Raw genomic sequence first — 27,012 nt, 5'->3', positions numbered from 1 at the left:
GTTAAAAAAAAGATTTGTACTGTCTCCCTCCCCTTGTCACTCCCCCCCTCCCAGAGTTGACAAGCAATTCCACTAGATTATACATACATACATATATACATATATATTATCACTCAAACCAATTTCCAGATTTTTCATTTTTGTAAATGAGTAATCCTTTAAAACCCAACCCTCAAATTACATACCATATAAACAAATGATAAATCATGTATTTTCTTCTGGATTTCTATTCCCAGATTTCTCTAGATGTGGATGTTATTCTTTCTCATAAGTCCCACAGAACTGTCCTAGATCATTGCATTGCTATTAGTAGCAATATCAATTACCTTTGATTGTCCCACAATGTTACAGTTTCTGTGTATAAAGATCTCCTGTTTCAAAGCATGCTATCTTTGACATCAGTGTATTTATGGTTTTATCTTGGGCTTTTGGTTTTGTATGAGTGTGGGCTTACAACAATGACCAATATGGAAGTGTGTTTTGCATGACGATGATGATGATGATGATGATGGTGATAAAAAGAATCAGCTAAACCCTTCCAGAGCCAGATTTTGTTCTTGGGGCTCAATCTACCACATTTCAGTGATTGTTAAAAAGTAAATTTTTTCTTCCTGTCTTTAATTTCTCTAGTTCATCTTGTTCATTGTCTATACTTTGTATATTTGTGTATTGGCATCTGAGGCCATGTCATTCATTACTGACTCCTTTCTACAATTTTTTACTTCTATGCACTTTTGGGTATCACTACCACTTTTCTTCCTAAATCACGCACATTATCTAGCTTGGTAGATTTAAATAGGTAGTTTTCTCTCTTTCCCTTCCTTTTCAGTTTTTGATTTGTAAGACTCCAGGCAAATACATTCTTACCAACTGCACTTAGGTTCATTATATCACCTGCTAATTCTCTAATTCCTGTAGTTTAATCTTAGAGTCTATTCATCTAAATCCCATTTTTCATTTCTTATCTTCTTAATCTTAATTGATACTGCCATCTCAGAGGTCATCAATGACCCATTACTGCTAAATGCAATGACTTCCTTGTGCCCTCCCCCCTACATCATATTTTTCTTTGACTTTTTTGTGGCATATGATACTTTTGATTTCTTCTTCCTCCTGGATAGTCTCTCCTCCCTTGATTCCCTTGATGCTATTCTCTCTTTGTTCTCTTCCACATCTTTTTCCTACATCATCATTTTTCCATGTATTCCCTAAAGGTGGGTGCCTCCAAAGAAATTGTTCTCAGCCCTTTTTATTTTTAATTGAAAAATTTTATTTAATTAATTTAGAATATTTTTCCGTGGTTACATGACCCATGCTCTTTCTCTCCCCTCCTCCTACCCCCTCCCATTGCCAAAAAGCAATTTCACTGGTTTTACATGTGCCATTGATCAACACCTATTTCCGTATTATTGGTATTTGCACTAGGGTCATCATTTAGAGTCTATGTCCTCAATCATATCCTCGTCAACCCATGTAATCAAGCAGTTTTTTTTTGTTTTTTTATTTCTACTCCCACAGTTCTTCCTCTGGATGTCGATAGTGTTCTTTCTCATAAATCCTTCAGAATTGTCCTGGATCATAGTTTTGCTGCTAGCAGAGAAGAACATTATATTAAATTGTGCCACAGTGTATTAGTCTCTGTTTATAAGGTTCTTCTGGTTCTGCTCCTTTCACTCTGCATCAATTCCTGGAGGTCATTCCAGTTCACATCTTAGCCCTTAAAAAAAAAAAAATATATATATATATATATATATATATATATATGTCTTGATGCTCTCAACTATTCCATGGCTTCATATTTCACCTTTAGACAGATGGTCCTAAATCTATTTATCTATCCATCCTGCTGATCTCTCCTTTAAGCTCCAGAGAGAGAGAGACAAAGAGAGGACCGGAAAGGATGGGATATTTCCAACTTCCAGTAGAAAAGTTGGTCAACAAGCATTTACTAAACTCTTACAATGTTTTAGGCACTATGTTTTTCTGTGCAATGTAAATACAAGGAAAAAGAAAAACAGTTCCAGCCCTCAAGGAGCTTGCATTTTAATGGAGGAAGATAATACACAAAAGACAACTAAAGCCTGTGTGTGGAATAGGGTGTGTGCTGAAGGTATCATTGTAGAGAAGTCTATGGTGAAGTGTAGTGAGAAATGAAAACATAGTTGTCCTGGCTGCCCGCCTTAAATGGAGGTTTTTGGAGAAGTCATCCAGAGGCAAGAACCAATGGAATGGAGGCAGGGGTTGGCAGATGCTACAAATGAGAGGCTGAGCTATTGTTTTGTTGATCATCTAGACCAGTGATAGTGAATATTTTAGAGACTGAAAGCCATGTCCTGACCCCCCCCCCCCCCCCGCAAATGCCATGTATCCCCCCTCCCCTTATCCCAGGCAGTATAGTGATAAAGGGAGGGGAGTGGCCCAAACGCTCTACTCAGGGGAGGGAGGAAACACTTCCATTGGGCTGCTGGACAGAAGGGTAGGGAGGTATAGTGGAGAGAAGGAAGGGCATAGCTCTGCCTGAGTCCCTCTGCCTTTCTAGTAACTAATTCTGGTGGGCGATGGCATGCATGCCCACAGAAAGGTCTCTGTGTACCATCTTTGGCACCTGTCCATAGGTTTGCCATAGATCTAGACTTAAGAAAGTGATGGAGAAATTCTAATAATGCAGATTAAACTTGAAAATATATTTCCCACCTCTAAAGCCAACTCATCTTACTAAACTTTTGCTCCTCTTTCCCATTCTTCCCATATTCTCTCTCTCTCTCAACCCTTTCCTTCTTCTTGGTATTCTAAGAAGAGCAGCAAGTGATAGACAATAGGGCTTAAGAGACTTACCTAGGGTCATACAGCTAGGAAGTGTCTAAAGCCAGATTTAACCCAGGTTCTCCTGACTCCAAGCCTGGCACTCTATCCTCTATGCCACCTAGTTGCTCTTCTATTTCTCTTGATGACACCATATTCTTAATCACCTAGGTCTAAGTCAATTTTTGCTTTCCTCCAACATCCAGTGCTATTGATTGTGTTTCTACAATATTTCTTATACCCATCCTCTTTGCCACCCACCAGGTCCATGTCTTTGTCACCTCCAATTGGGATCATTATAAAAATCTCCTCCTTCTAGTCTTCTTTCTTCCAGTCTTCTCCCCTTCATGCTGGCACAATGATATTAATTTTTTTTACTTATCTGTATAAATATACCCCCCACAGGAGAATGTAAATTTTTTGATTTAAGGAACTATTTCAATTTGTGTTCAATTTATATACCTTTTTATGTATGTGTCTCATCTAAAGAATGTAAGGTTCTTTTGGTCAGGGATAATGTCACTTTTGTATTTGTATCACCATCAACTAATATAAGGCTTCACACATAGTAGATACTTAGGGGATGCAAACTGAATTGAATCCATGTCTAGCCATGTGACAACCCTGCTCAAAAATCTTCTGTAGCTCCCTGTTGCCTCCCAAATAAAACAGAAAAACGTTAACATGGCATTTGAGACCCTCCAAATTATGTCTATAAAAACATTTTAGAATTAAAAAACAAAACAAAAAAAATATATAAGTTCCAGCTGGTATTGTTCTTGTTACTATTATTTCTTGCTATCCTAGATTAGCGTTCTCTTCCTCTTTACATTTCTTCAAAACATTTTCGTGTTCCTTTGGCCCATATTGCAATCTACCCTTTACTCCACTTATTTGGATTATTTATATCTTCTCTGTAAACTCCCTTAATGATATGAACTGGGTAATTTTCCATCTCTATTATTATGTATTGCCCGGCCCTTTAGCAGGGAACCAGATGTGTTATTTCATTGGTGTAGTCAAGGCATTGCTGTAAAGGCAGAACCGTAAGGGTTAAGCCTCCTCTTCTCTCTGGTACAGGGACCACTCTTTACCAATGCAACTGGGCACCTTCTCTGAGCCTACTGTTCCCATGAATGCTCTCTATATTTGTGGGAGGGTAGTATCCAGATTTATAGGGGGGAATGTTTTGTAGCTCTGTTTTATTATGCCATCCTAGCAAATGCCTTTACTAAGAGCTAATTAAATATATTGGCATGGCTAGCAAAGGGAAGCACACTGGTGAGTGTTCACAAAATTGTAGCAGGGTTCTCACCTAGGGTTACCCCTAGAACTCTAAATAGTCATGCCCCTGGATACCCAACCTGAAAATTTGTACACAGAAGACTAGAGGGAGTAGTCCAAAGTGCTTACTACAAATACAAAGTAAATAAAATGTAATTAGTCTAGTGGAGGGAATATTAAACTACAGGAAATAGGGGACTGTGAAAGAATCTAGAAGGATTCTTGTTGTTGAGTCATTTCAGTCATGTTTCAATCTTTATGACCCTGTTTGGGGTTTTCTTGGCAGAGATAGTGGAGTAATTTGTCATTTCCTTTTCTAGCTCATGTTACAGATGAGGAAACTGAGTCAAACAAGGTTAAATGACTTGCCCAGCATCACCCAGCTAGTAAGCATCTGAGACCAGATTTGAACTCATGAAGATGAGTCTTTCTGACTTCAGGAGTCAGTACTCTATCCACTGAACCATGTCAAGTAGGAAGAAGAATTTAACCCGATTTTTGTAGATTGGAAAAAGTGAGTAGACAATGCATTCCCAATGTGGAGGACCACATATTCAAAGACAGAGATAAAGGAGATGAAATCTCATGAATGAGGAATATCAAGTGGGCCAGTATAGCTGGAAGGCAGAGTATGTGAAGAACACTCATTTAATAATAATTTTGAGAAAACAGGTTAACTCCAAATTGTGATTGCCAAAGCTCTGGTCTGAGGCCTCTTCTTTTCTTCCCCAACACTCTTTCACTCTCATCAGTTCTTATGATTTAATTATCATATCTTTGCCAATATCTCCCAAATCTACTTATCCAGACTTAAACTTTCTCCTAAAATCCTGAACTGTATCACCAATAGTTGGCCATTTCAGCCTAGGAGTCCTATTAGCAACCAAAATCCATCATGTCTCCAAATGGAACTGTGAAGATTGGATTTGTAATCCCCTGATTGTAACAATGAAGATACTTAGCTCTTTCTTTATTGTGAAGATTAAATTGTAATCCCCAGTCTATTTTTAGATTTTAATCTTCAAAGTGTTAACTCAATATTTAAAGTAGATCTACCCATTTTAACTACAAAAAAGGTGTTAACTAACTACAAAAGGTGAACTAACCAAAAAAGGTGTTAACTAACCACAAAAGGTATAACTAACTAAAAAAGGTGTGAACACTCATTTCATACATTGAGTGGGAAGAATGAAGAAGAGTCACTCAGAGGAGAGACTGGAAGATAGACACTCAGACTTGGAGTGAAGATACTTGGCTGTGGAACTGGACCCCTGGAGGAGCTCATGAAGGAGACCTCAGACTGCTTTCCTTTTAGATGGTTACTGTGGTGAAAGGATGACTTAGTTCCTTGTCCTTTCTGGAGGTGTGAGTCTCCAAGAAAGGCCCATCATCTTGAGACTCCTTTTCCCTGATTGGAGCATTAGAATTTCTACCTGGCTCTGAGGAAGCCAGAGCTCTCTCTCTCCCCTGTTCTCTCTTCTTTAATATCTTCCCTCTATTGTAAAAATAAACAACCATAAATTCCATTTTACTTTAGTAATTCATTTTGGGATTTAGAAAATTAAATCCCTGGTGACCACCAATTAAATTATTCAGTCCAAACATAAAAAATTTAACAAAGAACTCACTCTCTTTCCCTGCAAACCCTTCTTTTGAATTTCTTTATTTCAGTCAATGACATCAATCAACAAACCCATCCATTAACATTCACTAAATACCTACTATGTGCCAGGGACCATGTTAAGTGCCAGGGTTACAAGCAAACACAAAAGGCAATTCCTGCCCATAAGGAGCTCATGATCAAATGGGAGGTGACAATATGCAAGGAAATATATATGAAGATGCAATCTTCAGGACAAGTAGGAAAAAATGGACAGAAGGGATGCACTAGAATGAAGAGGAGTTTGAGAAAGGCTTCCATCCTAGTTACTAGATGCCCGGGTTCTCAACTACAGTATCATCCTTGATCCTTCACTCTGAAACCACATGGCCAAATGGTTCTTAAATCTGCTCCCCACTACAGCTACTCTAGTTCCCTTAAACTGCCACCTGGACTATTGCAATAATTTCCTGACAGGCTTCCCTGTCTTGTGTCCAATATATCCTCTACACAACTGCCAAAATGACATTCCTAGAGCTCAGCTCTGAACAAGTCACTTCCCTTCTCAGTAAACCCCAAAGTTTTTCTATTCAATCTAGGATCAAATAGAAATTCCTCTCTTTGGCATTTAAAGCCTGTCACAGCCTGGTCACAAGCAACCATTCTAGCTTTATTATACCCACCTACCTTCCATTCATAGTTCCTTTAGTCTGGCCGAAGTGGCTTGCTTCCTATTCCTCAAACATGGCACCCTGTTTGCACATCTCTTCCTTCTTCACTGACTGTGCCCTCTGCCTGAAATACATCACATCCTCACCTCTTCCTTTTGGAATCTTCTTGAAAGAAAGGCTTTTCTTGATATCCACCCTCCTCTCACTCACGCAGCTAAGGACTGGCTAAATCCTCCACAGAATCCCAGTCTGAGGCTTCATTATGCCAGCATCAGAGATGCCCTGAGAGTAAGGTGACTCTGGGTTTAAGACAGCTAGGTCAGTGTAAATTGTTGTAGGTTTTGCCGTGCTAGAAAGTCTTTAAGGATTGCCATGGCAACAGAAGATGTCTGATTCCTGAGAACCTAAGGAAGCTTATTAGCAGTCATCCAGCCATTGGCAATGGATTCTTTGGCCACACTAACCATGAAACAAAACCAAACACAGGATGTCTCCAAGTCTCATGTAGCCCCCTTCTGCAGAGGGAGGCAGCTAGGTGGTGCAGAGGAAAGCATACTGGATCTGGAGTCAGGAAGATCTTAGTTCCAATTCAGTCTCAGACTCTTTATCAGCTGTGTGGCTGTGGGCAAGTCACTTAACCATTGTGTGCCTCAGTTTCTTCAACTCTAAAATGGGGATAATAATAACACCTGCAAGGATTGTTGTAAGAATAAAATATATTTGGTTTGTTTTTGTTTTTTAAACCCTTACTTTCCATCTTAGAATCAATACTGTGTATTCACTCCAAAGCAGAAGAGTAGTAAGAGCTAGGCAATGGGAGTTAAGTGATTTGCTCAGGGTCACACAGGTAGGAGGTATCTGATGCCATATTTGAACCCAGGACCTCCTATCTCTGGGCCTGGTTCTCCATCCACTGAGCCACCCAGCTCCCCCCTGGAAGAATTCTTGAAGAGGTTATATGACATTTGAATTTGTTAGATAGACAATTTGCAACCCAAAACCCTACCAAGGACAGTGAATTTCTAAAGTCTCTACAAAGGACTTTAAATTTACAGTTAATGGAATGCAATTGAAATCATCCCAAATGGGTCCTGGGATACAGTCATCTTTACTTGTTAAGGAGTTGGGTAGATCAATATTGTCCTTATTTCTCTACTTTTTCCAATATGTTGTGAATTCTACCATCCATCGGCAATATCCTTATTTGTTCTGTACTCATCACCTGGGTTTTCTCCACAGCAGCTCCTGCTTTATACTTGAGGATAATGATGCATGCTGAGAAAAAAAATGAGGGAAGGAAAAGGAGGAAAAAAAGAAAGAAAGAGAAAAGGAAGGAAGGGAGATAGTGAGAAAAGTAACCAGAGAACACACTAGTAAGCTGGGCCCAGCTTTTTTCCCCAGCTTTTTTTTGTCTGTGAAAAGAAATCATAGAATTTCCACAAGGACAGATTCTGTAAGGGCCTAAGCCAGTGAATGAATTCATTTAGGACTTTCTCTGGCAGTTGTGGAAGAATGAAAACTTTTTTCAATTAGTAGTCACGTGACAAGTGGCAGCTAGGTGGTACAATGGATAGAGTGCCAGGTTTAGAGTCAGGAAAATTCATCTTCCTGAGTTCAAATTTGGCCTCATACTCTTACTAGTTGTGTGACCCAGGGCAAGTCATTTAACCCCTTTGGCCTCAGTTTCCTGTCTGTAAAATGAGATGAAGAATGAACTAGCCCACTCCAGTATCTTTGTCAAGAGTCAGCTGGGACTGAAAAAATGACTTCATAATAAAATTTATCTCACAAATAACAGCATCTATTAGGTTATTATTCTGAGAGTGGTGGACCTGGAATCAGGGGACCTGGCATCTTCTCATTTACTTGTTGGTTTCAAATTCCTGAAATATCACCATTAGAGATCATTCCTTTGAGTTCATCTTTGGCCTCTCCTGAATCCCCTTTAGAGGGTCCTTGAAGGTAGGAATTTCTGGTTTGTATCTCTAGCAGGTGGCATATCTGGCACACAGAGACTGGATTTTTTATTTCCCTCCCAGGTGAAGAGACTCCCTCTGTCACAACAGGTCAGTATCTTCTCTGCATAGAGAAATTCTGGAGTCCCAGAAAGTTGCCTAAAAGCACTGAAAAGTGAAATGACTTAGCCAGGGTGACAGAGCCAGGGCACGGCAGAGGCACATCTCAGACCCAGGTTTTATCAGCTGTAAGGCTGACTGTCTACTTTACCATGTTGTCTCTGTCCCATGCACAGTTACTGTTTAATAAATGTGTACTGTTTTGAATTAAAATATCTTTGGAATGTTGTTCTTGTTACTTCTTTCCAAAGTCAAGAAAGCCTACCAAAAAAAGGAAGTAAAGGGAGAAGCATTGTTTCTATCTGCAACTGAGAGGACCTCTGAGGATCATTGGGGTTCTATATCCTTTTTTAGGGGCAGCTGGATGTTAGAGTAGATAGAGTGCCTGACCTGAAATCAAGAAGATTCATCTGCCTGAATTCAAATCTGGTCTCAGACATGTACTAGCTGGGTGACCCTGGGCAAGTCATTTAAACCCACTTGCCTCAGTTTCATCATCTGCCAAATGAGCTGGAGAAGAAAATGGAGAACTCCAATACTATTGGCAAGAAAACTCTAAAATAGAGTCACAGAAAGTTGGGCAGGACAAAAAGAATGAACACCAACACTTCCCATTTCATAGTTTTGGAGGTATTGTTTACTTACATTTGCCTGAGTTCTGTGGCTAGAAAACATGCTACCTTTTCTTCCCTCTCACTCCTCTAGCATCAGTATCCTGAAAACCCTCAGCATTAGAAACTTGGATTTTGCTGAAGATCATCTGAAGGGTAAGAGCCTGATGGGTATAAGCAACTTGCAATCCACTACAAACAAGGAATTACACAAGAGAAATGTTGAAAAGGTTATCATCCTCTAAATGTATCCTCTCTCTCTCTCTCTCTCTCTCTCTCTCTCTCTCTATATATATATATATATATATATATATATATATATATATTTATATATATATATATTCCCCAAGTCTAATTTTTACAAATTTAGTATTGGATTTTCCCCCTCCTTTCCCTTTCAGGGCTTGTCCTAGTTTTCCCAGATGCTCTCTGAAGTGTCTTCTCCTTGGTAACCATTCTGGAAACATCCTGTGAGCTGTTGCCAAGGCCAAAGGCAGCCCAATAATGGTCAAAGGCTTGGGGAGAAGCTAGCACTCCTGCTTTCTGTTTGGAGATCCTGGGAGAGGATGGATTAGTCATCTCCCTTGCCTTCTCTCACGGGTAGCAACAAATGATCAGCATCGAGAATCATTTGTTACATTAACTTGGAACCACAGGTGATGGAGTGCTGGGCTTGGAGGCAGGAAGATCTGAGTTATAATCCTGCTTACTAGTTACTTATTAGTTGTGTGACCCTTGGCACCTTGCCTCATTTTCTTCATCTGTAAAATGAAGGGGTTGGATTTGGTGGCTTCTGAGGTCCCATCCAGTTCTAAATCTATAATCCAATGGATTCCCCCTTTTTTTAAGGGCTATTGGAACGCCATTCCCTGAGGAGAACCCATGTTGATCAGTGCTTTCAATTTATTTCATTCCTCCCCATATGGGGAAAAAGTTAATGTAAAGTATGGTGCTTTAAGGTTTACAAAACATTCAATGTATATTTTCTAGTTTGGCCCTTACCATAGTCCTGTAAAGTTGGGATGTATGGAGCATTCAGGGAAGACTAGCAGCACTTGTGTGAAGGCTTACCAAGTCCTTCTCAAGGCCACTCCTCCGCCATGGTGTCTCCCTGGCACTTACCTTCTACCTGTGGTTCTGAGAAGTTATTGCAGTGGCCACACCCTGGTAAAACCATTGTGGCAGATGGGCTAAGCTAGGTTGAGGGGAACCAGTAGCCCCAAAACCCACTCAAGAGTTAGGGAAAGGTCTTTCTCAAGCATGTAAAGACTTCCTCTGGCAGAATGGGCAGCTGAGAACAATTTGTTCCAACTACCAATAAATGGGCTGAAGGAGGAGCCGTGGAACACTTACAGCTTGGTGAAACATCAAAGATCAAAGGATCATCCTCTGTGTCCCAAGTCATCCTGACTTTTGTCTTGCCACTGGACTTCAACAGCTGGAAGAGAGAGTGAGGCTGATGACTTTGCACAACTCTGCCTCGCTTAAATTCAATTCATGCACAAGTCAAGACATTACCACAATGCCACTGGTCCTCTTTGAAATGAAGGAAGAACAACTATTCCCATTCAACAGATGGGGAAAAAATAAGGTTTAGGGGAAGAGACTTGTCCAAATTCATGCCTACTAGTCATGTCAAATTTTTGTGAAGTGGTATTAGAACCCAGATCCAGCCACTCTCAGATAAACATCTAATAGATGCTCTGATTTATCATATAGATGCTAATTGAAAAAAGTTTCATTTTCCCACAACCACCATGAAAAGGCATAGATGAATTCTTCCACTGACTCAGGCCCTCACAGAACATTATATACTCTCCTTGTGGAGACTTTGTGATTTCTTTTCACAGCCAAGAAAGGCTGATTCTCATAGGTTCTATTCCTATGCCACCTACCTCTGTGAGGTCTGAGATTCTGTGGACATTAATGAATAGTCACATCAGGATTTTTAAAAAATTTATTAAAAAAAACTCTTACCTTCCTTCTTAGAATCAATACTGTATATTGGTTCTAAGGCAGAAGAGTGGTAAGGGCTAAGCAATGGGGGTCAAGTGACTTACCCAGGGTCACACAGCTAGGAAATGTCTGAGGCCAGATTTGAACCTGACAGGCTTCCTGTCTCCAGGTCTGGCTCTCAATCCACTGAGCTACCCAGCACATCAGGTTTTCATGCCTTGAAAGGCAGTAGTAGCAAAAGAGCAGAACGTGGAGTCAGGAAAGACTTGGGTTTGCCTTCTGCCTTTAATGCTTCCTAGCTGGATGACCATGGCTAGATCACCTAACCTCTCTGAACCCTGATTTCCTCATCTATGAAGTAAAAACAATAGCTTCTGTCTTGCTTGTCATTCCTCTCCAAGCTATCCTCCTGATTGTTCTCCCAGACTTTTCTCTACAAGGTCCCAGAAACCTCTTCACCTTGGAAACTTGTTCCAGCTCTTGACTTGATATATTGGAAAGACCCCCCGTTCCCTGGTGGCCATCCCTTCTGACCGGCTGCTTCCTTGTGCAACCTCTCTTTTAAGTCTAACCTGACACCCATGGCTTCATTCTTCGTACAGTGCTTGGCATATGGGAAGCATTTTTAAATGCTTTGTTGACTTGACCTCTCTCATTGGTTTTTTTTGCCCAATGAGATCATGTGTGCATGTTATGGGAGCAGAGAACAGCCCCTTAGGGAGTATCATGAGGATAGAGGATGCCTCATGGAGCACATGTGGAGGATGCACTGAGCTACCTCCTAGCCAATACAGGGAAATATGTTCACTGCCAGAGACCTTGAGGATGATGCACTAACACATGGGCTCCGATGATGGCAGCAGGGATAAGGGAACGTCCCATTTAGTATGCTTTAAAGAGAGAGACAACCTCCACTCTTCCTCTCTTATTTGTTCCTTCTGAACAGGCGGCTTGAACCTCTGACAGCTCTCCCTTAGATTTCCAATGATGGGGGCTCGGAAAGGAGGATATGATTTCTTCCTGTCCTCTGAGGCAGCAGTTACAACAGCTGCTCTCACTTAGCAACGAGCACATGCACTGTTGTAAAGCCCAGTACACTCCTATAATGGATTTATCATTACTTATGTAAATGAATGCAACAGAAACATTCCTTAGACTTACACTTCTCCATGTGCATAATCAAACTGGATCAATCAAAGCATGTAAACAATGTCTTAATTTCTTTTAAAACCTTAACTTTCATCTTAGAATCAATATTGTGCATTGATTTTAAGGTAGAAGAGAGGTAAGGGCTAGGCAATAGGGGCTAAGTGACTTACCCAGGATCACACAGTTAGGAAGTGTCTGAGGCCACACTTGAACCCAGGACCTCCTGTCTCTGGGTCAGATTCTTAATCCATTGAGCCACCCAGGTGCCTCAACACTATTTTATTTCAAGAAGAGTCACTCACCTGGGTCTTAAAGGTTCTGATGAACTCATGACAAGGTTCCCTCTCTGCATCACCAGAGGTCATGTACCTGCCTCCAGGGTGGTCATCTGGAGAGTCTTCCACCATCAGTCAGCAGTATTCTCAAGCCAACACTGATAGTTTGAATCTCAAGTGTGGAGAACATAGAAGGCAATCCTAGTTGCATTTTAGAAACAGGCTGTGGGCTGAAACCTTAGGTGGCTTGTTGTTTTTTTTTAATCCTTACCTTCTGTTTTAGAATCAATACTATGCATTGGTTCCCAGGCAGAAGAGCAGTAAGGACTAGTCAGTGGGGGTTACGTGACTTACCCAGGATCACACAGCTAGGAAATAGCCAAAGTCATATTTGAACCTAGGACCTCCCATCTCTAAGCCTGGCTCTCAATCTACTGAGCCACCTAGCTGCCCTCAGTTTTTATAATTTTTATACATTTCTAATGTATAATATTAATTATTTAATTTAATAAATATTAAAATCAATATAAAATTTAGCATAATTGTATAATAATAGCTATTTCTAAGTTATTTACTATATAATTTTTTAAAGACTATCTTAGTATCAAATCTAATATAGAAGAAAGGCAAAGACTGGGCAATCTGGGTTAAATGACTTGTCCAGGGGTGCATAGCCAGGAAGTATCTGAGACCATATTTGAATCCAGATCCTCTTGACTCCAGGCCTGGTAGTCTATCCACAGTGCTATCTTGCTTCCTACAAACTGATCTTCCTGGGATCCAGCCCTTCAAATTAGACTTGGTCCATGAGAATCCAGAGCCTTTGAGAGACCCAGGGCCATGGGGTATACAAGCTATTATCATTCTCCTCTTTTGTTAAGTCTTTGCATTTGGGAATCAATCTGTCCCAGAAGTAGGAAGGCTACTTGGAGACCTGAGAGAGGACCCCATGCCTGGTTGGTGAATATTACTTGTGCACCATGCCCTAGGAAGCTTGGTGGCTCAGTGGATAGAATGCTGGCTCTGGAGTCAGGCAGACTGCTCTTCCTGAGTTCAAATCTGCCCTCAGCTGCTTCCTAACTCTGGGCAAGTCACTTAACCTGCTGGCTTCAGTTTCCTCCTCTGTCTAATGAGCTGGAGAAGGCAATGGCAAACTACTCCAGTGTTAAAATAATTTATCTACATGAATGATGCAAGTAAGAAAAGCCAAGAATGTTAATATAGAAATGTTAAATGGGGGGAACTCTGTGTAACTGTTTGGGTCTGCGCAATGGATGGAGACAGATGTAAAAAACCCCCTCTAGTTAATAAGTTTGGAAAGGTAAGGAAGGTTGAGGATTAGGATCCCTGAACATAATAGGGGGTTAAGCTTTTACCAACACTTCCCTCTAGTTTTTGAGAACTTGCTTCTTGCTCAGGTTTCCCTGAGCCTAACTTACAACTCCTTGTCACTGAACTAGATCCCCAGAATCTATGCTAAATAATCTATTCTAAAAATTATCCCTATATATATATATATTATTCACTGCCTTCTTGTATCCCTTCAGATCACTCCTCCAACTTCCAGTACTTTCTCAGCCTAGTCAGGCTTCTGGAGCCTCAAAGTGGGTAGGCCTCAAAGGCCCTTCCCACTCTGCAGTCACACAGAGGGGGAAAAATTGCCTTTCTCTTTCTTATATAAGTAAGTTTACTCTCTCCTCAGATCTCTTTCAGCTTTAAATCAGTTTAACTCAGGTTATTCACTCTTTCTGCCAACTGCCAGCCCTTCTAGGCCTAGCTAGGCTTTTCGGCCTAAGCAGGTCTCAAAATGGCTTGGTCCTCTTGGCTGCCATACAGAGGAAAAACTGCCTCTTTCTCTTTTCTGTTGATTTCCCCCACAAATTTATTCCAGAAACTTTCACCTGTTCTCCTCCTTCACCTGCCACTGGGTTTTTCAGTGTTCCAAGGACCAGAAACACCAGCCTTTTCCTAAGGAAAAAAACCTCCCGCAGTTGGGAAACCAACTGACCCCGGCTACCCAGAATTCCAACAGGCCACTTTCCCAAGATTCTGTCTGGCCTTAAAGAAATCTTACCCACTGTTCTTTACCCTGTCCTTAGCTGCTAAGATGAGATCCCAATTAGTCCAAATGGTCCTCACTAGTCCTATGATTTAATTAATCCTAATATCATACTTCTGCCAAAAAAACCCCGAATGGGGTCACAGAGAGTCAGACATGACTGAAATGCAACTGAACAACAACCCATTCCCAATATAATACTATGATCGCTTCCCAAAACAACCTAGGAAGAGCTCAGAAAATGCTGGATTCAGAGAGGTAAAGTAATCAAATTTTAAGGTTTATATACATCGTTTCATTTAATTTTCAACCTTTTCCCACCAGGGTCAGTACTATAGGTATCCTTATCTTGTTTTATTCATGAGAAACTGAGACTCAAAGCTTAATCATTTGCACATAGTCACATAGTTAATAATTGTCAGGGATGAGATTTGAACACATCTCTCCTGAGGAAGCAAAGGGCCCAAAGTCCTTCCCCTGAGTCACATTGTCTTAAAGGGAACGGTCCAGATTGGTGCTTTCTAATTGTTCTTTTTGCTCTCTCTAGCTAAATATACACAAAAATGCATCTCCCATTTCTCTTAATTCTTATGGCTTCAAATGTCATCTGATCCTTCTGATCTCTCACTCAGGAAAGCGGTAGAGGTGTCCTCTCTGGGATATTAATGTTAGAAGTGATTAATAGGATTGTGGCATTTATGATTGTAGGCAGAAACCATAGAATGATTTAGTCCAGTCTCCTCATATTAAAGTGGAGCCAACTGATGGGCAGAAAAGTCTTGCTCAAAATCATATACTTAGCAAAGCATTCTGGGCTACTTTTCCTCTGATAGCACCATCTTGGATTTGGAAAAAAATATTGGCAGCCTTCATCAGAAGACCTTAAAACTGCCATCCATCAATCAAACACAAATTTTGAAACATCTACTAAGGGCAAAACATGGTATTGGTCCCTGTGGAGAAACACAAAAAAGTATAGGATAAATCCCTGCCTTCAAGATGCTCATAATTTACATAAGGAGACAAGACAAAGATATAGAAAAGATAATGAAGGCAGTGGAGGCTATGTGCAGAATGAGTGACATAAACAAGAATTCATAGGAAGGAGAGATTGGACCTTTGGACATCATCAACATCTCTACCCCATAGCAGCATGGTTATCAAGCTATGTGTAGGTATTTTATTAGCTTTTTGATAACACTCCTGCTTTCCCCTTTTTGCTGTTGTTCAGTCATTTCAGTCATGTCTGACTCCTTGTGATCCCATTTGGGATTTTCTTGGTAAAGATACTGGAGTAATTTGCTATTTTTTCTCCTACTCATTTTACAGATGAGTAAACTGAGGCAAAAGGGTTAAGTGACTTGCCTAGGATCATACAGTTAGTGTCTGAGGCCAGATTTGAACTCAGAAAGATAAGACTTCTTGACTCCAGGCCCAGCACTCTATCCACTGTGCCACCTAGCTGCCTTTTTTGACTCCTCCCTTGAGCTATATGCTTAGGGGGGAGAAGTAGAGAGAGAGAGAGAGAGAGAGAGAGAGAGAGAGAGAGAGAGAGAGAGAGAGAGAGAGAGAGAGAATGGCACAATGGAAAGACTGTTGAATTTGAATTTAGAGAAACTATGTTCAAATGCTGTCTGCTGAATACTGCCTGTGTGACCTTGAACAAGTTACTTTGCTTTTCTGGGTTTCAGGTTTCTCATCTGTAAAATGAGAGCAAAAGCCTAGCCACTCTCCAAGGTTTCTTCCAAATCTAGGATTATTATGCTGTTTTTGCACCTGCACAAACTTCTTTGTGCCAGGGCAAATAGCAAGTTAACTGTATGACTGTGAGTAACAGTTTGTTTACCTTCAAATAGTCTTTTTTTTCTCAGTTTGTGTGGAAATAGCCTTTGATTAGCATCAGGGGAAGGAATGAAATGTCTTCATTGTCTCCCCTAATTTAACTAGATCTCTGATAATGCTAAAAGCAGTCAGTTAATGGAAAGAAAGTGAACAAAAGTGAGAGGGAAAGCTGGAATGCTCAGGGAATTAGAACATTTCCCTGGGAAAAATGAAGCCTGGAAAGTGTGTATAGTGGGGGAAAGGAAGAGCTTAATGAAAATATTGTCCAGATGATGTCTTAGTCATTGGAGAAGAGAAGAAGGTCTTTACCTCTAAGGTTCATAGGTGGCTCCCCTAAACTATAGTGACCATTGCCTGGGCTTTTGTATAAAATGAGGGCTAAGTAATAGCCATTATTTTTAGAGGGTTTTAAATTATATATAGCAGAAGATTATATCATTTGATCCTGGAAAAAAATCCATTTTTATAAGAACAGAGGTTTAGTGCCAGAATAGACCTTAGATGCCATCTAATACAACTTCTTGATTTTACAGGAGAGAAAACTGATGGCCAAAATAATGAAGTAACTTGTATACTTGTATACATTTGGTTGTTGTCCTTCATACTCAAAGACCATAATATGTCATTCTAGAGTGATGTCTTTTGATTCAAGCATAAATTGGATTTAAGTGAGGCAGTGTTGCACACAGTTGTCAATCTCAGTCTTTTTTTCCAGAGTCATCCAAGTCTGGTGATATGATAATAGTCAGGAGAACTGGCGATGGCCTGGGATGCAATGGATGGTCTTGGCTTCTTCTATGCTTGACCAAATCCTAAGCACTTATTGCACCTGGTTCAGGTGCTTTCATGATCATTGAAACAAATTGTTCCCATCTGTTCATTCTGCTGGGGAGTCTTCACATGCTTAGGGTATTCCCCGCCCCCCCCCAACTCACCAATGGGTTTGAGACCTGTTGGTTACCCTCAATATGGTTTAGCCTATCTGCCTATATGGTTTTAGCTTTGTACATGCTACAGCTTCTTGGAGCCATAGATGAGAAGCAAGAGGTAGATAGATGCCAAAGGATAATGAACAGTCTTGAAAATGGGTCAGCAAACCCTCACACCAGAAGTATTAGTCTTCCCTAAGTGTCTGCAGCAGTATTCAAATGAGATCCTTCTGACTCCAATGCTATCCAAAATGAGGAAACTGAGACTGAAAGAGATGTAGGGATATCCTCATGGTCACATAGCTAATTAATGTCTGAGATCTAATTTAAATTCATCACCATTTTGTTTTATTTTTAAAATTTTCCCATGATTACATAATTCTTGTCTCCCTCCCCTCTTCCCTTCCCCTTCCCAGGGTTGACAAGCAATTCCACTGTTATACATGTATCATCACTCAGTATCCATATTATCTATTTTTGTGATAGAATAATCTTTTAAAACCAAAACCCCAAATCACAAACCCATGCAAACAAGTATTAAATCACATGTTTCTTCTGGATTTCTACTCCTATAGTTATTTCGATGTGGATAGCATTTTTTCTCATATGTCCCTTAGAGTGGTCCTAGATCATCATTTCTTTTTAAAATAAATTTGTCATCTTATTTTCATATAAATTACTGTTCTTGATGAATCTTCCTTTCCCTAGAGCTATTCCTTAGAAGAAAGAATAACAAGGAAAAAAATGGTTCAGAAAAACCAACCAACAGAAAGAAAAAGTCTGACATACACAGTGCAAAGAAGGTGGGGAGATGGTTTCCCCTAGTGCTTATTTGGAATCTCAGCCTTCTTGAAGTCAAGCTCAGCACTCTCAGCACTGTTATGTACTCTTCTTTGCTGCCTTATGGAACACAAGGAAAAGGATAGTTAAGTTTATCAATGAACATCTTTTAAAAGATGCTATTGAACATCATCGAGTTTCTTATTGCAGAGGGCAGTTCCTGTTGGTAGAAGATTGGAGATTCCTCCCTGGAAGTTACTTCTACCAGCAAAATGACAGTTCTGTTAATAATGATGATAATGAACACATTCATTGTTGACCTTCATACTCGAAGAGGACAAAAAAAGGAAGGACATAAGCATTTATATAGTGCCTACTAATTACTAGAAACTCCCCTTCCCTTCTCTTCCTTTCTTCCTTGTTCCTTGGTGTGGCTAATAGTAAGCCTCCACTAGACTCTCTGGGGCAAATGTATTGTAATGCCCCAAATCTTCAATGCCTACCAGTGCCAGGGGACATGCCCGGGTTTACCTGGCAACAACTGTGTGGTATCTAGTAACAAATGGGTGAAGGGGGAGCAGCAGCTTTCTTGGTCCAAGAAGTCTAAAAACTGTGCTACTACCAAGTTTAGTTTTCTCTTCATAATAGCCTTGGATAGTGCCCACTGAGGAAACATCCATTAGTTGATCAATGCAACTAATTTTGGTGGAATGGACAGACGAGAATGATTTGTTCCAACAGCCCTGAGAATGGTGGAAGCAGGCTTTATGGAGTACTTAGAGCTTAGCTGGCTATGGAAGAAGCCAAGGTCATCCGCTGCATTTCAGGGTATCACCAGTCATCCTGACAAAATTTTGCCTTGCCACTGGACTTCAATGACTTTAGAAGAAAGGGTGAGGCTGATCACCTTGTGCAACTCTGTCAAACTTAAATCCAATTCATGAGTCAGTCAAGACAACACTTTTGTGATGTCATCAGTCTTCTTCAAAGTGAAGGATTAACAACAACTACACAATAGTAGAAGATTGAGGCTGCCTCTGAAGTGTGCCTAGAAATAGCAGGGCTAATTGAATTCTGGACTGAGGGACTGGCCTGACTAGATTCCTTTTAGATGCTGGACAGAGATGGATTATTTCCCTTTAGCTATCTAAGGATACAGTGGGAAGAACAGCACATAACACCTTAAGTCTTGTGGGGGAAATTGTTCAGCTGTAGGTTGGATAAGTGTTGTGGTAGGAAAATGTCTTGGTTCTAGAGTCCAAGTTCTAGGGAGGAAGAGGGTGAAGACCTGGCTCTGCCTTACACCAGCTCGGTGACCTCGGGCAAGTCATTTTCTCTTGGTTTCCATTTTCTCAGCTTGCCTTAAAAAGGGGTAAACTATCCCAGGACAGAAACAGAGCCAGTTGAAGATCCTGTGTGAAAAAGGAATAGGATCAGGCCATGAGTACCCCTTGCACTTCCAGCCAGTGAGAGATGGAAAGACTCAGTGTCAGAAAAAATAATGATTTCATTTTTAAAAATTATACTAGCTTTTTTGTTTTTTAACTTCTGCATCATAGTGGTGACTCATGTTGAGTTTATAGTCCTCCAAGAACTTCAGGGGCAGCTAGATGGTGCAATTGATAGAATGCTGGGCCTGAAGTTAGGAAGATCTGAGTTCAAATCTGAACTCAGATACTTCTTAGCTATATGACCCTAGGCAAGTCATTTAACTGTTTGCCTCAGTTTTATCATCTGTAAAATGAGCTGGAGAAGGAGATGGCCAACCACTCTAGCATCTTTGCCAAGAAAAGCCCAAATGGAATCACAAAGAGTTGGGTACAACTGAAAAATGATTGAATGAGAACATTATATCTTTTTCTAAAGCAGCATCTAGCTACATAGCTCTCATTTTGTACTTGTGACAATGAATTTTTAAGTCCTCCCCCCACCTAAACATACTATACACTACACACACACACACACACACCTGAAAGGTAACCAGGCAGAGTCTCTGAAACCAGTCCCAATAATTTGAAAATTTAATAAATATGGTGATCAGAACTCCCAGTAGTTCCGGGAGAGAAGCATGATTCAGCTAGATAGCGTCCCTGATAGCCAAAGAATTTAAGTAAAGGATCCATTAAATAATAGCTGCTGGTTTGAGCTTAATTTTGTATATCATTCATTATTCATCTAAAAACACAATGTTCAGAAATGTCCCAAATCTGTGCCCAGTCTGGAAAAAATGCTTAGTAGGGTCTATCTCACTGTGCCCAACCATTACCATAAAGTTTGTGATGACTACTGAATTATTCCTATTTGTAGATAAGAAATTTAACATGAAAAGAGAGGATTTGAAGTCTCCTTCAAAAAAATCTGTTTCTTTCATATACATATATATTTTCCTATATATATTCTCATATGTATAGTATATATTTATATCTATTTATATATTACATAAATACATTTTATGTTATATATTATATATTTTTATATATTAAAAAAGAATAAATATGTATATGTGGACATATACAATTAGCAAAGGAGACTATTAAAAGCTTTTGAAAAAAAGACTTTTTGGAATTGGGGAAATCACCCCCATTTCAAAGTGTGGGAGGGGAGAGTTGGGAAGTACACCCCCCAGCCCCTTAGGATTTATTCATTTCCCCCCAAACTAGGAGGGTCCTCTTTATCCCACAGTAAATAGTGTTGTTTGGGAAAACATGTTTCGGAGAACCGAACTAGAATAAAAATAGGAAGCATGTTCCTAGAGACCGAGAACCTGAGCCCGTTGTCTGCGTCATCCATTTGATCATTATCCAGTGAAGAGTGTTACTTTGAGCTTCAGAACAAAGAAAAAGCCAAAGGCTCTCACTTCCCAGGCCTAGTGACCAGGGTTGGTTGGAACAAAATTGTCAAATAGGAAGAAGACAGTATGGTGCTGCACTGGGCAGCAGATGACCTGGATTCAAATTTTGCCTCAACACTGATTACCTGGGTGACAATGGCAAATCATTTCAAGCCTCTGGACTGCAGTTTCTATATTTGTATGGTGATAATGATGATAACAGTAATAGTAATAGTAATGGGACCATTAACTTCTCTCCAAAGTCTTCCTTTTACTGGAGAAGGAAATAGCAAGCCACCTCTGGTATCTCTTCCAAAAAAACCCCAAATGGGGTCACAAAGAATCAGTCATGACTGAAATGATTGAACAGCAATAAAGCTTTGGGGAATTTATTCTCTTCTTAAGGAGAACCTCTCACTTTCAGACAGCCCTAGAGAAAGTTTCCCTTGATATAATATAACGTAATGTAATGTAACATAATGTAACATTATGTAACGTAATGTAACATAGTATAATATATAACAGTATATTATTATAATGCATAATAATATATTATATAAAATTTATGTATTTATATAGAATTTATATATTATAAGTTATATATTATATCATATCTGTAACAATATAATCTCTGTAACTTAATAATAGTAATAACAGCTAACATTTACATAATGCTTATTATGTCAGGCACTGTGCTGAACATTAAACAACTATTAATCTCATTTCTCTCACAATAATATTGGCAAATAGGTGCTATTATTATCTTTCTTTTATAGATGAGGAAATTGAGGCAAACAGAGGTTTAAATAACTTGACCCAGATAGTAAGTCTGAATTGGAATCTAGATCTTCTTGACTCCAAATCCAGGACCTCTATCCATTGTACCACCTACCTTTCACCCACTGGTCCTGTGTCTGCCCTCTGGGACTAAACCATAACAAACCCAATTTCTCTTCTGCATCAGAGCCTTTAAGTACTTGGAAATAGCTACCAATTCTCCCCCAATTGTCTCTTTTCCGGGCTTAACACATCTCGTTCCTCCCACAGATCCTCAGAAGGTATAATCCTGAGACGTGCACCATCTTGGTCACCCTTCTCTATCTCTATTCACTTCAGCTTATCACTGTCTTTCCAAAAATGGGGCTCCCAGAAGTTACCACTAGAAATCAAATATAGCTTAAGCTATTGCCTTTCTCAGGGATTTCTGCCTTTTAAAAAGAGGACTTAAAGACAGTGCTTGGGTTTTAGCAAAATGGTTTTAAGCCACAGAAACAGAATCTTTCTTTAGCTGATGCCTGGCCCAAACCTCCCCCAAATGAGTCAGCACAGGACCCATAGAAACAAGGGTCTTTAATAAGAATATTGTGGCTCCAAGAAACCTTTTTATTTTTTTTTTCTTCGGCTGAATATAGACAGCACCAGGGTTCTTAGGGATGCTGGAATGTTAGAACAAGGGCTGGTCCTCTACCAGGGGGTGATAACACACATCAGGGAGTCTGACTGATGAAGATAAAGGCACCTTAGCTCAAGGTTCTCCCACATCAGAAGACAGACCCCAGTCAGAGAAATCATCCCTAGATGGGCTCACAGTCCCAGCTTTGTTCACCTGGCAAAGGCATTTGTCTCCCCTGTTGTTCTTTGTGTATCTAGATCCCCGCACCCTGCAATGCTAAGGAGGCTTCCTGGGATGTCTTCCCTTTGCTGTAGCTCAGGCAGAGTCGGTCGAATGATGAGCTGAGATATAATTGGTCTGCCTGAGAGGAAGACGCTCTGGAAAAACGAAGGGGTAAAAAAGGAAATGTGGTCTAAAAAAGGCAGTGTTGCCAAGACCACTGGAATTTGGCATCAGAGGATCATATCTGAATCCCAGCTCTGCCATTTACTATCTCTATGACCTTGGCAAGGCCACTTAACTTTGGAACTGTTTCCTTTATAAAATGAAGGGGTTGAATCTACCTCTACCAAATCTTTTCCTGTCACCTCTGTATTCACATATACACCATCTTACTTCTGTCCGGCGAGGCAGCTGGTGGCACTGCAGATAAAAATGCTGGACCTGGTATCAGGAAGACCTGAATTCGGGTTCTGTCTTGAAAACTTATTTAACTGGCGTAAATGAATCTGAAATTCATTTAACTCCTTTCTGTACCTCATCTTCCTTATCTCTAAAAGTGGGATAATAATATCTATCTCCCAGGGTTATTGTAAAGAAAAAATGATATTCTTCTGCCTTGGAACCAATAGTCAGTATTGATTCTAAGATGGAAGATATGGGTTTAAAAAAATGATATGGGGGAAGCTAGATGACTCAACAGATTGAGAATCAGGCCTAGAGACAGGAGTTCCTAGGTTCAAATCTGAGCTCAGACATGTCTTAGCTGTGTGACCCCTGGGTAAGTCACATTGCCTACCCCTTACCACTTATCTGCTTTGGAACCATTATAAAATATTGATTCCAAGATGGAAAATGATAAGGGTTTTAAGAAAAACATAGAAAAAGAAAATGAAGGTAACTAGCTGTGTGACCCTGGGCAAGTCATTTGACCCCCATTGCCTCCCCCTTACCACTCTTCTGCCTTGGAACCAATACATAGTATTGATTCCAAGATGAAAGGTCAGAGTTTATTTTTAAAAAGTAAAATGAGATAATATTTTTCAATTTTAAAATAGTAATATAAATGCTAAATATTATTTTTGTTATAAATGCTAAATTCTTATAATAGTAATATAAATGCTAAATATTACTATTAGTTATAAATACTAAATTATTATGTTAGTAATATAAATGCTAACTCTGATTATTAATTATAACCACTAAATTATCATATTAGTCATATAAATGCTAACAAAGATTATTTGGACCTTCATTTTTCCTCCTTTAGACTTTTGCAGTAGCTCCTTAATTGGTTTCCTCACTGCTAATCTATTTTCTCCACATATCGGTGTAGCGAGAATCATCTTAGTATCTTAATGAAAAAGCCGGAATAAATTCACCAATTTAGCACAACTGACTCCATTTTATTTTAAGCCTCCATTTTGGGACAGAGTTATTTTCTGAGAATAAGTTGTTTTTCAATAAGAAGTGCTTGTGAGGTATGTAGTAAACACCATGTGATGTTCGTAAACAACTCATAAAAATAAGTGAACTCTGTGATAAGACAGAACACCAATGAAAAAATGCCATAAACAAACTTATCAGTAATTTTGAAGTAAACGCCAAAGTAAATTGTGTGGTCAAGTAATTTAGGAACAGCCATAACTAAAAGTGTAAAAAACCTACTGGCATCCTAAGCCATCAGCCTGTTTCTGGGCCTGGGACTGGGCTTGGGTCCTGCTTGCCACTATTGAGGCGAGCGCTGATGAACTAAAATCTGCCACATCTACCTGGGATGGAGGCATCTGGTCCCTAACTGGGCAGAGAGGGAAACCTTTTCACAAGTTCAACTTGAAAAAAACTCATAAGAACTTCCAAGAGTCAAAGAGGGGATTTGTTCTTAAAGTTGTGTATTTTTTTCTTTTTTTTTAACCCTTACCTTCCATCTTGGAATCAAGGCAGAAGATCTATCCCTTTATAACCTTTCCAATCTATTTTTTTAAACCCTTACCATCCATCTTAAAATCAATACTGCATATTGGTTCCAAGGCAGAAGAGTGTTAAGGGCTAGGCAATGGGGGTCAAGTGACTTGCCCAGGGTCACACAGCTGGGAAGTGTCTGAGGCCACATTTGAACCCAGGACCTCCCATCTCTAGGCCTGGCTCTCAATCCACTGAGCTACCCAGTTGCCCCCCTTTCCAATCTATTCTTGAACTCAATAACTGTAATTCCTTCCTCCATGTATTTGTACCACATACTCACCATTTCAGGACTGTCCTCAGCCTTCCCTCTCAGAAGCTCCATCTTCCTTCAAGGCTCCTCTTAGCCATTATCTTTTCCATAAAGCCTTCTCTGATGTCCCTCCTCACTATGGTTAATGGCCTCTCCCTCTTCGATCCTGTTCGTACTGCATATTCCTATGGATATGTTATAACTCCCCATCCCACCAACAGGCCAAATGATCCTTCCTGAAGGCAGGGGCTATTGTAGCTGTGTTTTTATACCTCCAGGACCTAGTTCACACAGCTGTCACTGAATAAATGCTTATTAAACAGAACAAAATTAAAACTCTAAAGATTCTTTCTGCTCCAAGTCATCAGTTTATATCCTGAAGTCATACTTCTCTGTCTGACACCCCCAGGATTCATTAGCCTACACTAGGAACTAATGCAGGGAAGGGTAGAGCAGGCAAGCAGATGTCAGAGTTGGAATGGAGAGGGGGAGTAGTAAGAGGTGGATAGGGATGAATCCCTCTCCGCTTTCCTGGAAGTGGTTGGCCATTATGTTGTGATCAATTGAAAAAGCTCAGATTGAGAAATAAGAGTTTGGTCATTCATCCAAGTAATTTTTTTTTAGTCACATCCTATTTAAGTTTTTTTTTTTTAATTTGGAAAATTTTATTTAATTAATTAATTTAGAATATTTTCCCATGGTTATAAGAGTCATATTCTTTCTCTCCCCTCTTCCCCCACACCCCTCCTATAGCTAATGAGCAATTCCACTGGGGTTTACATGCGTCATTGATCAAGACCTATTTCCATATTATTGATATTTGCACTAGGATGATCATTTAGAGTCTACATCCTCAGTCATATCCCCATCGACCCATATGATTAAGCAGTTGTTTTTCTTCTGTGTTTCTACTCCCAAAGTTCTTTGAGGTTTTTCTTGGCAAAGATACCAGAGTTGTTGGTCATTTCCTTCTTCAGTTCATTTTACAGATGAGGAAACTAAGGGAAATAGGGTTAAGCTCAGAGTCACCGAGGGAATAAATGTCTGAAACCAGATTTGAATTTAGGAAGATGAGTCTTCTTGACTCCAGACCCAGCACTCTATCTACTGCATCATCTAGCTGCCCCCAGCGATAGGTTCTAAACCCAGCTCTGCGGTAAACTGGGAGTATAGCTTGGGTATAATTCACTTTCTCTTTCTAGACCTCAATTTCTTCTTCTGTGAAATGATGGAGTTGAACCAGCTGGTCTCCCAGATCCTTTTAGAGCCAACATTCTATAAATCTAGAGGCTATGAAGCAATGCCTTCTGGTAGATGTGTTTATTCCAGGAGTTCCCAGGGCATCTGCCAGGTTTATGAGGTATCTACCTTGACTTGCCTTTTTCAGCATCTCTTTTGGTAGCCTCTGACTACCAGTGCATGTTCCAGGCCTGGAACTGGGGTACAGTATTCTCTTTTAGTAAAAATCAAAGCAACCTTACAAGAACAGTCCAAAAATGGCTCCCAATCTCCCTTCCAAGCAATTCTAAATACTAGAGCAAAGTTGCTAAGGCTTTTTGTTAAATATACATTAACATCCCAGTTCAAGCTTTCTTTCCCAGTCAAGTTCTCCATTCCATTCTACCAAAATAATTTTCCTAAAGCACAGGAGTAACTTTGTCATTTCCCTGCTCAAGAAGCTTTTATTGTTGTTGTATTTACAGAGATCCCTCACCTATTGCAGGAGTTACGCTCCAGAGACACCCTTGATAGATGAAAATCTGCAAAGAAGTGGCTATGTTTATTTTATTATACATATGTGTATATATATATATATGTTTTATAAGCCCTTCCCACTCTCCTATAAACCTTTTTCTACATGCTTATAGCCTATAGTCACTGAGCCAATCACTACCCAGGATACAGAACACAGTGCTGTGGTTGGGCATCTTTTATTCTATCAGCCAATAGTGTACCCCGATAAGTGTAATTCCATGACACAGAATTAGAATTTTTTAAAAATCCTTGATATAGTGAAGCCCTGATGAGTGATAGAGCAAGGGACAACTGTAGTTGTTTTCAGTCATGTCTGACTCTTTATGACTCCATTTGGGATTTTCTTGGCAAAGACACTGCCATTTCCTTCTCCAGCTCATTTTTGCTGCTGCTGAAGCAAAGACAAGCAGAGCTGAATGACTTGCCCAGGGTCACTTGCCCAGGCCTAATTTGAACTCAGGCCTTCTTGTTTTTAGGTCTGGCACTCTTTCTATTGTGCCACCTAGCTTCCTAAGAAGCTTTAGTGTTCTATCTTGTCTCTAGAATAAAAGACAAAGAACTCCTCAT

At 39.9% G+C, this 27,012-nt stretch overlaps 1 long non-coding RNA gene across 1 annotated transcript; it reads right to left on the bottom strand.

Moving 5' to 3' along the window:
- Positions 1 to 405: 405 nt before the first annotated feature.
- Positions 406 to 13,047, bottom strand: LOC103095475 (uncharacterized). The gene is made up of 3 exons (XR_001629111.2): positions 12,451 to 13,047; positions 10,397 to 10,481; positions 406 to 1,717 (listed from the first exon to the last, which is right to left on the bottom strand). It is a non-coding gene; the product is annotated as an uncharacterized LOC103095475 (long non-coding RNA).
- Positions 13,048 to 27,012: the final 13,965 nt, after the last annotated feature.

Source organism: Monodelphis domestica, chromosome 3, assembly GCF_027887165.1.
Source record: "Monodelphis domestica isolate mMonDom1 chromosome 3, mMonDom1.pri, whole genome shotgun sequence".
NCBI classification, from domain to species: Eukaryota; Metazoa; Chordata; class Mammalia; order Didelphimorphia; family Didelphidae; genus Monodelphis; species Monodelphis domestica.
Note: the sequence above shows the minus strand (reverse complement) of the source record. Positions and strands in the feature narration are given on the sequence as shown.